Source organism: Bufo gargarizans, chromosome 9, assembly GCF_014858855.1.
Source record: "Bufo gargarizans isolate SCDJY-AF-19 chromosome 9, ASM1485885v1, whole genome shotgun sequence".
Classification (NCBI taxonomy): Eukaryota; Metazoa; Chordata; class Amphibia; order Anura; family Bufonidae; genus Bufo; species Bufo gargarizans.
In genome coordinates this window covers 113759734-113772364 of record NC_058088.1, presented here as the reverse complement: position 1 = coordinate 113772364, position 12631 = coordinate 113759734, and the positions used below count along the sequence as shown (strand labels likewise).

The window sequence follows — 12631 nt, the reverse complement described above, 5'->3', positions numbered from 1 at the left end:
TTTAGAATATAGGCACTCAACATTTGAGACCACTCAGATATTAGACCATAAAACTCATTTATTGAACAACTAGTATTCACAAAGCAGTATCTATCAAAGCTGATTCATGTGACTAAATTAGATATAAAAAAAAACAAAAAAAAAACGTAAATCGGTCTCCCACACGCGCGTTCACCCACGCCCGCCCCAGTGACAAAAAAAATACATTTTGTTATCACTGTACGATAACTTCACAAGCACTGTGGCGATATTAAAAAAAAATCAGTTTTGATATATTTTTTTTATCAACCGCAGCGGCCTCCGGTACTTCGCTAGCCTCCTATTTGTAAGACAGGCTTGCTTTTTTTCTTGGGTAGTCACAGGGAATCCCCCCTAAATTTAGTTGACCAAATGGCAAGTTAGTGGTATTCTTCTAAAGAGGCCTACAGGCTTCTGACCCAGTCGGATGAGGAATGGGAACCCTCATCTGACGAATCTAGCGGGTCAGAATATGAACCTGTAGAAAGCAGTGGCAGTTTGACCCAAAGTTCAGACGAGGAGGTTGAGGTCCCTGATACCACCAGGCGTACCCGGGCCCAGTGTTGCCAGACCACAGGTTGCACAGGATCTGCTTCAAGGGCGGCAGAGTGGGGCTGGCGCTGTCAGATTACGTGGTGAGGCATACACCAGCAGCGCAACCCATCCTGGACCTAGTACCAGCACTGCCGTACAACATGGTAAAGTGGTGAGCACCAGAAGGGCAGTTGAAGCTGGTACGGTGGCATGTGCAGTAGTTCCTCCGTCGCAGCCACCGCACAGACAGGCCCGTAGAGCCCCTAGGGTCCCTGAGGTGCTGGCAAACCCTGATTGGCAGCCCCCAACTTCAGCCGCACCAGTAGTTCCCCCTTTCACCGCCCAGTCTGGAGTTCGGGTTGAGACAGCTCAGATCGGTTCGGCACTGGGGTTTTTTGAGCTGTTCTTGACTGCGGAGCTGTTGGACTTAGTTGTGGCAGAAACAAAATCGATATGCCACTCAATTTATAGCCGCCAACCCGGGAAGCTTATATGCCCAGTCTTTCCGTCCAAGTTTCCGAAATTAAAACTTTTCTGGGCCTTCTTCTCAACATGGGCCTAACCAAAAAGCATGAATTGCGGTCATATTGGTCCACGAACCCAATTCATCACATGCCCATGTTCTCTGCTGCCATGTCCAGGACACGTTTTGAGGCCATCCTGCATTTCCTGCACTTTAGCAACAACACCACCTACCGTCCCAGAGGCCACCCAGCTTTTGACCGGCTCCACAAAATTCGGCCCCTCATAGACCACTTCAACCAGAAATTTGCAGATTTGTATATCCCGAGCAAAACATCTGCGTAGACGAGTCCCTTATACATTTTACCAGGCGCCTTGGCTTCAAACAATACATCCCAAGCAAGCGCGCCCGGTATGGGGTCAAATTGTATAAGCTCAGTGAAAGGGCCACAGGCTATACCCACAAAATTTCAGATCTATGAGGGTAAAGTTCAGACCCTGGAGCAGGTCGGTTGCCCTGACTACCTGGGGAGCAGTGGCAAGGGGTACCATCTTTATGTGGACAATTTCTACACAAGTGTGGCCCTCTTCAGGCATTTGTTCCTAGAACAGATTGGCTGCTGTGGCTTACTCCAACGGCTCGTTACCACCCGTCTTGCAAGGGGGGAGAGGGCTGCCTTTTGTAACCAAGAACTGTTCGCAGTGAAATGGAGAGACAAGCGTGACGTTTACATGCTCTCCTCCATTCACGCAGACACAACAATCCAAATTGAACGAGCAACCAGTGTCATTGAAAAGCCCCTGTGTCCACGACTAATTCGTTCACGGGAGGGGTGGACTTCAATGACCAGATGTTGGCTCCCTATTTACTTTCCCGCAGAACCAGACGCTGGTATAAGAAGGTATCTGTATATTTGATTCAATTGGCTGTATATAATAGTTTTGTTCTCTACAATAAGGCTGGGAGAACAAGATCCTTCCTCAAATTTCAGGAACAGATCATCGAGAACCTCCTGTATCCAGGAGGTTCCGTGGCCCCATCCACCAGTGTAGTTAGCAGTCTACTCGAGCAACATTTCCCCAGTGTCGTTGCCGGTACCTCAAACCAACCGCCACCCCGAAAAAAAATGTCGTGTCTGTAGCAGGAGTGGAATAAGGAGTGATACCCGCTATCTCTGTCCTGACTGCCCTGACCTCCCTGCCCTATGCTTAGGGGAGTGTTTCCGGAAGTACCACACACAGGTACACTTAGCATAGGGATTGCATCTCACAGGACAGGCACACAGGGCTATTAGGGCCCATTTACACACAGAGCTGCTGCAAACCTCTCCTTTCACCTGGGACAAAGTGCATAATGTACTTCGCCACATCTCTGGGCGATTTGCACATTGTCCCATGCGGAAGGAGAGGTTTGTCCTATAAAGGTAAAAAATAAATAAAAAATAAAATAAAAATCACCGGTAAGCAAAAAAGTTAATGTTCTGTTTCCAAAGTTATTATAAAGTTCATGTTAATACATTTATTGCGTTGCGGCCTGTTTTTTTCTTTTTTGTTTAGTTTTTTTTACCTTCTAGGTGGCCCAACCGATCGACCAGCTGCAGCACTGATGTGCATTCTGACAGAAACATTGCGCTGCTGTCAGATTACACAAAAGTCGGTGTATGCGGCGATGCAAGACGAGTAAAAAAGATACGTTTGCCGATGCTTATGAGCTGAGGGGGTGGTGGTGTTAATATGCTTTGGCAAACAAACACTTTGTATATAAAAAAAAAAAAAAAAAAAAAAAAAAAAAAAAAACGGCAATGATTTATTCATCCACATCGATTGATGTGAATGGAGAAAATCGGGTTTGCCAGGGCATACGAGCTAAGTGGGTATGGATGTTGAGCTCCTATGTCCTGGCAGACGCCTTTCCCCTCTTTTTGGCAGAGATTTTTTCATCCACATTGATCGATGCGAATGAAGAAATCTGTGCCGTTCAGTTTCTTTCAGCCCAGAGGCTGAACGAACGAAAAAACGAACGAAAAAAAAAATAAATAAAAAAATCATTACCTGTATGCTCAATATTAGGCCGAATGCCTACGGACGTTTTTCACGGCCGTGAGCGGTCCGTGGAACCGCGGCCTGGATTCCTGCTGAGAGCAGGAGCGCATGGCGTCCATGGTTGCTATGACGCCGTACGCTCCCTGCTGCCGCCACAATACAGTAATACACTGGTATAGAGATCATACCAGTGTATTACTGTACTGTGGCGGCAGCAGGGAGCGCACGGCGTCATAGCAACCAATGACTCCGTGCGCTCCTGCTCTCAGCAGGAATCCAGACCGCGGTTCCACGGACCGCTCACGACCATGAAAAACATCCGTGGGCATTCGGCCTAAGGAGAATAGCAGAAACCCCTAATGCTGGCCATACATGTAATGATTGCGGAGACCCTCAAATGCCAGGGCAGTACAAACACCCCACAAATGACCCCATTTTGGAAAGAAGACACCCTAAGGTCTTCGCTGATGGGCATAGTGAGTTCATAGAACTTTTTATTTTTTGTCACAAGTTAGCGGAAAATGATGGGTTTTTTTGTTACAAAGTCTCATATTCCACTAACTTGTGACAAAAATAGAAACTTCCATGAACTCACTATGCCCATCATGAAATACCTTTGGGTGTCTGGTTTCCAAAATGGGGTCACATGTAGGGTATTTATACTGCCCTGGCATTTTAGGGGCCCTAAAGCGTGAGAAGAAGTCTGGAATCCAAATGTCTACAAATGCCCTCCTAAAAGGAATTTGTGCCCCTTTGCGCTGCTAGGCTGCAAAAAAGTGTCACATGTGGTATCGCCGTACTCAGGAGAAGTTGGGCAATGTGTTTTGGGGTGTCTTCTCTCACCCAGCATGGGTATATGTAAAAATACACCCCAAAAGACGTTGCCCTACTTCTCCCGAGTACGGCGATACCACATGTGACACTTTTTTGCAGCCAAGATACGCAAAGGGGCCCAATTTCCAATGAGTACTTTCAGGATTTCACAGGGCATTTTTACGAATTTGGATTTCAAACTACTTCTCACGCATATGGGCCCCTAAAATGCCAGGGCAGTATAACTACCCCACAAGTGACCCCATTTTGGAAAGAAGACACCCCAAGGTATTTCGTGATGGGCATAGTGAGTTCATGGAAGTTTATTTTTTGTCACAAGTTAGTGGAATATGAGACTTTGTAATAAAAAATAAAAATAAAAAATAAAATCATTTTCCGCTAACTTGTGACAGAAAATGAAAACTTCCATGAACTCACTATGCCCATCACGAAATACCTTAGTGTGTCTTTCCAAAATGGGGTCACTTGTGGGGTAGTTATACTGCCTTGGCATTTTAGGGGCCCTAATGCGTGAGAAGTAGTTTGAAATCCAAATGTGTAAAAAATGTCCTGTGAAATCGTAAAGGTGCTCTTTAGAATGTGTGCCCCTTTGCCCACCTAGGCTGCAAAAAAGTGTCACACATTTATAAAAATAAATCGCAGAATCCTCCTCCCAGTACTTCACCAACAAAGAGCGGGACTGAAGGAGAGAAGCCGGCACACGGAAGACGCCAAGCTCTGAAATCTGAGCCATGTGGAATGCAGTGCACGAATCTCTAGGATCCCAGGCTGTACGATCGGGAGAGAAGGCATCGCACCTAGCACCGTCTGCAAGGACGAAGTAATACATTTCCCATTACTTACTGCCACGTTGTAGCGGCAGATAGATACTTTGTTCTAACGCCAACATCTAACCAAGTGTACTTGGCCAAACCATTGACTGGACATAAGTGACACTAACGATTATATTGTTGCATAAGAATACAGTGCATTCTTAATCCTAGTGGTCATCAAGTTTGACTAATCTCTGTGGACTTTTGAGGTTGATCACTATTTCTAAACGCTGCATAGTTGTTTTAATTGCGCAAGTGGATTAAAGAGAATGTTCACGTAACATGTATAAACCACTCTACACAAGAATTAGGAAATACTGTATATTGTGTTACCACCACGGTGGTCAGTACATTGGTCGTCGTGTGGCTGACGGGCAACTAGTCATTTTAGTCACATGAATCAGCTTTGATAGATACTGCTTTGTGAATACTAGTTGTGTTCAATAACGAGATTTTTGTATAACTTACCAGTAAAATCTCTTTCTCGCTCTTTCCTTGGGGGACACAGAAGACCTTGGGTATAGCTCATCTCCATAGGAGGCGTGACACTAAGTGAAAACTGTTAAGCCCCTCCTCCACAGCTATACCCTCAGCCTGGAGAGAGAGACTGCCAGTTGCGTGTCCAAGCAGTGAGAAAAGGCAAAGCCCAACAAGGAACCAACAAGCCAACTACCCAACGGGTAACAAAAAACTCGGAAACTGTACAGAGAAAAACAATGAATGGGTGGGTGCTGTGTCCCCCAAGGAAAGAGCGAGAAAGAGATTTTACTGGTAAGTTATACAAAAATCTCGTTTTCTCGCCCAGTTTCCTTGGGGGACACAGAAGACCTTGGGACGTTCAAAAGCAGTCCAAAAGGGGGAGGGACCACAGCACCAAGGTGAAGCACCCGAAAGGCATCAATGAACCGCCGCCCGCAAACCCAGGCGGGGCAGGCAGCATCTGCCAAAGTCAGAGTATGCACCCTGTAGAACTTGTCAAGGCGTGCAAGGTAGACCTGTGGCCGCCTTGCCCAAATGCATGGCCGAAGCCCAATGCCTCCGGCCCAGGAGGCACCGACCGCTCTGGTGAAATGAACGGTGACACCAAGACAGAATCCTGCCCTAGGTGCGGAAACCTCAGCAATAGCCAATCTGAGCAAGCGGAGGACAACCACCCTGGAGTCCGTCAACCCTATGCACAGACCTCCTGGAAACCCAAGAGGCCGAACATCTACAAGAGTCGGAGATCTCCAAGTAAAAAAACGGCAAGGCCCAAACAACGTCCAAATAGGTGAGGTGTTGAAGCGAAAGGCAAACACCACCTTCAGAAGGAAGGAAGGAAGGAAGGAACGAAGAAAAACGGGATGTAGAACAGCCCTGTCCTGGAAAAGACAGAAGGCTCGTAACAAAAAAAGGGCCATTCCGGCACCCGTCAGAGACACGACTGATACAGAACACAACCGTACCGGACAGAAGGGGTAGAGAGAACCTCTGTAACGGCCCCAAGGACAAGATTGGAGCGCCGAGAGCTCAGTATATAGTCCCAGGGCGGTACCGAAGGACAGTACAGAGGAACCAAAGAGCCACTCCGAGGAAGAAGGTCTTGGCAGGCCCAGAGGGCCGGGAACGCTGGAAGAGGAAGAACAGCGCCGACACTTGACACCCCAAGTAAACGACAGAACCATGGGGAGAGAAATTCAGAGTGGGGAATGCACAGCTTCCCACAGAACCCCATACAAAAAACCCTAAGCCTTACGACAGATCCTGGACGAAACACAGCCAGGAGTGGACAGTAGCGAACCCGCTGGAGTCGCCTGGCAAGCGGGCGAAAACCCAATGTGATCAGGCGCAGACCAGTAACACGGGCAGAAGGGTTGACAAAACTAGCCCCGTCGGCCCTCGAACAACGTTGTCCCGTATCCACCCGAGTGGGGGAGCAGAGGACAGATGGAAAGAACCCAAAGGATCCGCCAGATACCAGGAGAAGACAGGCAAAAGTCCATGCTGATGTAACCACGTTGTACAGCCCCGGTGTGGGAGATCAAAGGACAATCTGGATCGAAAAAGGTAGTCCCCCCAAGTTATCAAGAAGGCAAGTCTACAGCAGGACCATGCAATCTGCACTCAGCGGGAGGACAGCACGCAGTAGACTCGGTAAATAGGCACACAGCTAATACAGCCAGTGTGAACCAGGGAGACAGCACGAGGCCAAAAGGAACACCGGAACCATCCACATGAACAACCATGCTCTCCCCAGAGGGGAGGACAGTGAAAGAACAGCCTCTGAAGTCTGGCGGGAAGCCACATCGGAGTGATCCGTACCGAGCGGGAGCCAAACAAAGCCGGCGAGATAAGGCAGTGGAGACAGAGGCCGGCATAACACCCTCCAACCGAAAGGAGGAGGGGTGGGCAACAGGGAAGCCATAGGCCAGCTGAAAAGCAGAACCCGCTACACTGAGAGACGCCCGGTCCACCGCCTCGCAGAAGGCGAATACCTTGGAGAACCCAAGGCGGAGGTCCTCCGGACCTGGGTAATCGAGCACCCAAGAGAAGTTGGGTGACCTTCCAGAGAATAGCAGCCCGAACCTGGCAGCAGATCAGACAGAAGCGCAGAGGCGCCAAGAGGAAGGACTCATACCACACTGCATCCGAAGAGGAGGAAATTGCAGCAGGCAAGGGAATCGCAGTCCTGCACGAGCCAACGAAGAATTCGAGAGGCGCTGCAGACAACAGCACTCTCGAGCATGTGACCACTAGCGCAGGGGAACAATGCCGCGGGAGGACGAATGGGTACGTATCTAGAGACCACGAACACACCCCGGGCGGAAGGGCCACGAAAGGAATGAGTACCACCCAGCTAGGTGCAGTAGCGAACAAGTAGAGCCCGTCTACTTATAAAAAAGGTATATACCTTGAATACATTGGGCATTCATCTGCTGTTTGTTGGACACCACCTCAGGCCCACACAGTTGGACCGAATGAGCTCTTTAGAGAATAGTGCAAGGCTTGCTGGAAGCACCATATCCCAAGAGAAAAAAGTACATCTCAGGATAAAGGGGGGCATACGGACGAGTAGCCCCGTAAGCAGTGAGAAGGCCAACCCACCTATGGGAGGAGAAGGCATACACGGCCCAAACAACGGATAGAGCGCACAAGAAAGTCCGCCCACTGCAAAAAATAGTCACTCAGCGAAGAATCAGCCAGAGTCCAACCGTAACAATGGAAGTGCAAAGTGCAACCCGAAAGGTAGTCATGCACAAGACTAGTACGGCATGCGATGGAACGCAAACAGTCCGCCCAGAAAAGGGGGAAAATGTACCTGGCAACCACTGCAGAGGCCTGCCCAAAAAAAAAAGGGGGGGATGCCAAGGCCAGTACCTACTCCGGAAAGGTAGGGCATACCATACTCCGCCCAGAAGGGGGCCATGCCCATGGCCGCACATATCCAGCAGAACGCAGGAAGGTCCACTTTAGTGAAAGGGGGCATGCACAGGTTATTCTATCATTAAGTGATTGTGCAAAAATCCACCCAACACCGAAAGTCGTGAGAGTGCACCACTCCGCCAATGAAGGGGGACGTGTACCAGTCCAGCACAGCATAAACAAGGACAGCCGTGGATCGTGTGAGCGTGCAAAATGCCGCCCATGGAATAATGGGGGGTCATGCACAAGACCAGCACCGTATCCAATGGAAGTGCCAGCATTCCACCCAAGTTAGAGGGCATGCTCATGACCGGCAACGCATCCAGTGAGTGCAGTATTCCGCCCAGAAATGGGGGTCATGCACATGGCCAGCCACGCATCCAGTGAGAGCGCCGCCATGGATGAGAGTGCACGTATGTCGCCTGAGGAAAGGAGACATGTCCATGGCCGGCAGCGAATCCAGTGAGAGTGCGGCACACCGCCCACGGAAGGGGGGGGGGGGGGGGGTGGTGGTCATGCAGATGGCCTGCAACGGATCCAGTGAGAGTGCAGTGTACCTATGAAAGGGGTTCACGCACACGGCCGGCACCGTATCCGGTAAAAGTGCAGTATTCCGCCTAAGGAAGGTTTCATGCACATGGCCGGCAGCGAATCCAGTGTTCCGCCTATGGAAGGGGAACGTGCACATGGCCGGCACCGTAACCGGGGAAAGTGCAGTATACCTCCTTATCCGGGGAGAGTGCAGTATACCTCTCATGGAAGGGGTTCATGCACATGGCCAGCACCGTATCCGGTAAGAGTGCAATATTCCACCTATGGAAGGGTTCATGCACATAGCCGGCAGCGAATCCAGTGAGTGCAGCGTCCCGCCTGTGGAAGGGGGTCGTGCATATGGCCAACACAGCATCCGGCGAGAGTGCAGCAGTCCGCCTAGAAAAGGGGGATCATGCACGAGGCCAGGCCGCAGCCAGGGAGAGTGCAGTATTCCGCCTAGGAAGGAGGGTCATGCACCTGCAGCCACCAGAACTGGAGTGGGTGACGAAGTCTGGTCAGAAAAAAATCTGCATGCACTTGGCCAGCGCCGAATCCCGGGAGAGGGCAAGAAAAAACGCCTGGGAGGCGCCGCGGCCGGGGAACACGACACACCGCCTAAGAGAGGGGGGCATGCATACAGACAGCAGTACTGAATGATGAGGCTGCCGCGTCCTGCGCAGCCCACAAGTCCAGTTATTTAAAACAAAATAATAGTATTCTTTTTTTTTTTATTATTATTATTTTTATTATCATTATTATTTATTTATTAATATTACAGCCTCCCTGAGGCAGAAGGGGGGCCACCATACAGGGGCACAGGCCGTACAGGCCCTCAGGAGCCGGCCAGTACCCAAAGGGTTAACAGGCATCTGGCCTGGGGGCGGCGCAGCGAACCCCTGGGGGTGGGGGAACCTCCAGGCGGGAAGAATCCGCGACTGGAGAGTTCCCGCCCCCCCCCCCCCCCCCCAGAGGCCAGAATGTTGCGGCCTAGTAGGCCGTGAAGCCGGGGCCTAAATTTTAGCGTCGCCCGGCTGACCGGGGCCGCAAGTATTTAAAGTATCGGCCGGGCCTAAGCCGGCCGCGGGAGCCCCCGTACTGGTCGCGGGTGCCCAACCCGAGCGCCGGAAGTGCGCAGCAGGCCGCGAAGCCTGAACAAACTATGCAGCGCCCCGGCCGGCCGGAATGCACCGACGGCCGGCCGGGACCTGTTGGAACACAGCGCTATCCAATGCCGGCTGCGGGAGCCCACCCGGCAGAATCAGGGACCCGAGAGGAGCGTGGAGGTGCAGCCCAGTAGGCCGCGATGTCTGGGCCCAAAGTTGCGGCGTCCGGCCAACCGGACGGATGGTCGGCCGGCCTAGTTAGAGCATAGTGCGCACATGCAATGCAGACCGCGGGTGCCCACCCCGCGGCCCGGAAGAGTCAGGGGCCCGAGGAAGGAGCACCGGATGGTGCGGGCCAGCAGGCCGCGAAGCCTGGACTAAATTTTGGCGGCGCCCAGGATTACCCATGCCGTCAGGAGCGGCAGCAGGTCCTGAGCAGCGCACCGGTAAGCGCCCCCTCCTTGCGCGCGTCCTGCACCAGCGGTATGATCTATGGCGGGGAAGAGAGAAGCAGATTGCCGCCTTGTGGCACCCCAGGGACCACCCTAGGTCCAGCAGGGCCACCCTATAGCCACTCTGCTATAAGAGACAAACATTTTAAATCTGTCTTTGGTAAAGCAATGGGTAATGCCTAAACCTTGCACCTCTCCGCTCTCGGATAGGCTACCAGTATGGGGGTCAGTCACGCAGGAGACCGGGGAGGGAGGGGACGTAGGGCTGGAGAAGCCACTCTCTCACCACAGATGTCTTCACCCTCGGTCCGTTCCAGCAGGGTCGCCCCTTCAGCTACTGGCACCGTAGTGGCAGGACGCTGGAAGAGGGGCTTGGCGTGCGGGCGACCCTTGCGCTGGCGGGATGCAGGGGAGCTGGGCTGCCCTGGTCCACCTTGCCTTCTGTGGGGGAGGCAGCAGTGTGGATGACCGGCACTGGCGCAGCTCAACCCCGGGAGAAACAGAGAGGTCTAGTGCGTCTCTGTTGTCCCGTATTCTGGAACAAAAAGAAAAGAAAAAGTAAAAATCAAAAATTTGAAAACAACAAGGGAGAAAACAGCCCTGCAGTAGCAGGGAGTGTCTTGCCTCCTTGGACACTAAGCAAAAAACTGGCAGTCTCTCTCCAGGCTGAGGGTATAGCTGTGGAGGAGGGGCTTAACAGTTTTCACTTAGTGTCACGCCTCCTATGGAGATGAGCTATACCCAAAGTCTTCTGTGTCCCCCAAGGAAACTGGGCGAGAAAAATGAGTTTTATGGTCTAATATCTGAGTGGTCTCAAATGTTGGGTGCCTAATATAGGCACAGAATATAGAATATAGAATATTCGACACAGTCCTGACCTCAGTATCTGAGGAAAGGGATTTAGGAGTAATTATTTCAGAAGACTTAAAGGTGGGAAGACAATGTCACAGAGCAGCAGGAAATGCTAGCAGAATGCTTGGGTGTATAGGGAGAGGTATAAGCAGTAGAAAGAGTGAAGTGCTTATACCGCTGTACAGAACACTGGTGAGACCTCACTTGGAGTATTGTGCGCAGTACTGGAGGCCATATCTCCAGAAGGATATAGATACTCTAGAGAGAGTTCAGAGAAGAGCTACTAAACTGGTCCATGGATTGCAGGATAAAACTTACCAGGAAAGGTTAAAAGACCTTAATATGTATAGCTTGGAAGAAAGAAGAGACCGAGGGGATATGATAGAAACTTTTAAATACATAAAGGGAATCAACTCGGTAAAGGAGGAGAGCATATTTAAAAGAAGAAAAACTACCACAAGAGGACACAGTTTTAAATTAGAGGGGCAAAGGTTTAAAAGTAATATAAGGAAGTATTACTTTACTGAGAGGGTAGTGGATGCATGGAATAGCCTTCCTGCAGAAGTGGTAGCTGCAAATACAGTGAAGGAGTTTAAGCATGCATGGGATAGGCATAAGGCCATCCTTCATATAAGATAGGGCCGGGGCTATTCATAGGATTCAGATATATTGGGCAGACTAGATGGGCCAAATGGTTCTTATCTGCCGACACATTCTATGTTTCTATGTTTCTATCGTAACTATTGTTCTAAAATAAAACTTTTTTTTGACAGGGTGAGTCAATAACGATAAGAGCACTGAATCCATATCAATAGACAGATGAGCCTCTATAACAATATACATTTATTTTATTTTGTTTTACTACTTTAAAAAAAATAAAAACCTTTGGGAAAAAAATCTACATTTTCTTTGCATCGCTATAGTCTGACAGCCACAACTTTTTATATTTCGGTCTACAGCTCTTATAGAGCTGTATAAGGGCTTGTTTGTAGCGTAATGAACTGTATGTTTTTTTTTATACCATTTTTGTAGTATATACAACGTTTTGATAACAGTTAATTTTTTTCTGTTACGGCATTCACCGCACAGGATTTTTTTGGGGATATTTTTATAGTTCAAAAACTTTCAGATGCGGCGATACTCAATATGTTAATTTTTTTATTGTTTATGTATTTTTAAATTTAAAATTGGGATGGGGGGGGGGGGGCGCAACACAAACTTAATATATTGGTGTTTTTTCACTTTTTTTTTACTATTAGCCCCCATAGGGGACTATACATGGGATCTTTTGATCCCCTCTCCTATTCATCCCAATAGAGATCTATTAGGGTGAATAGGATTTCTACTCCCTCCATTCTGAGCTGTGCAATGGCAGGCCTGGATCGCTTCAGAAATGATTGTTCAGTGTTCAATAATCCCTTTAACTTATCTCCTATCCACAGGGGATAGGCGTCACATGAGAGGGCCCAACTGCCGGGCTGCTCATCAATCACAAATGGGGCAGCAGGTTGTGCATAACTACTGCAACTTCATTCATTCACTAGGGGACTGCCAAAGTAGAGCTATCGCTGTCTTATCGCCATCG

At 49.7% G+C, this 12631-nt stretch overlaps 1 protein-coding gene across 1 annotated transcript in view; it reads right to left on the bottom strand.

The window, feature by feature from the left end:
• Positions 1–12631, bottom strand: part of ZMYM3 (zinc finger MYM-type containing 3) — a 169770-nt gene that overhangs the window by 53045 nt on the left and 104094 nt on the right. The window lies entirely within an intron of this gene.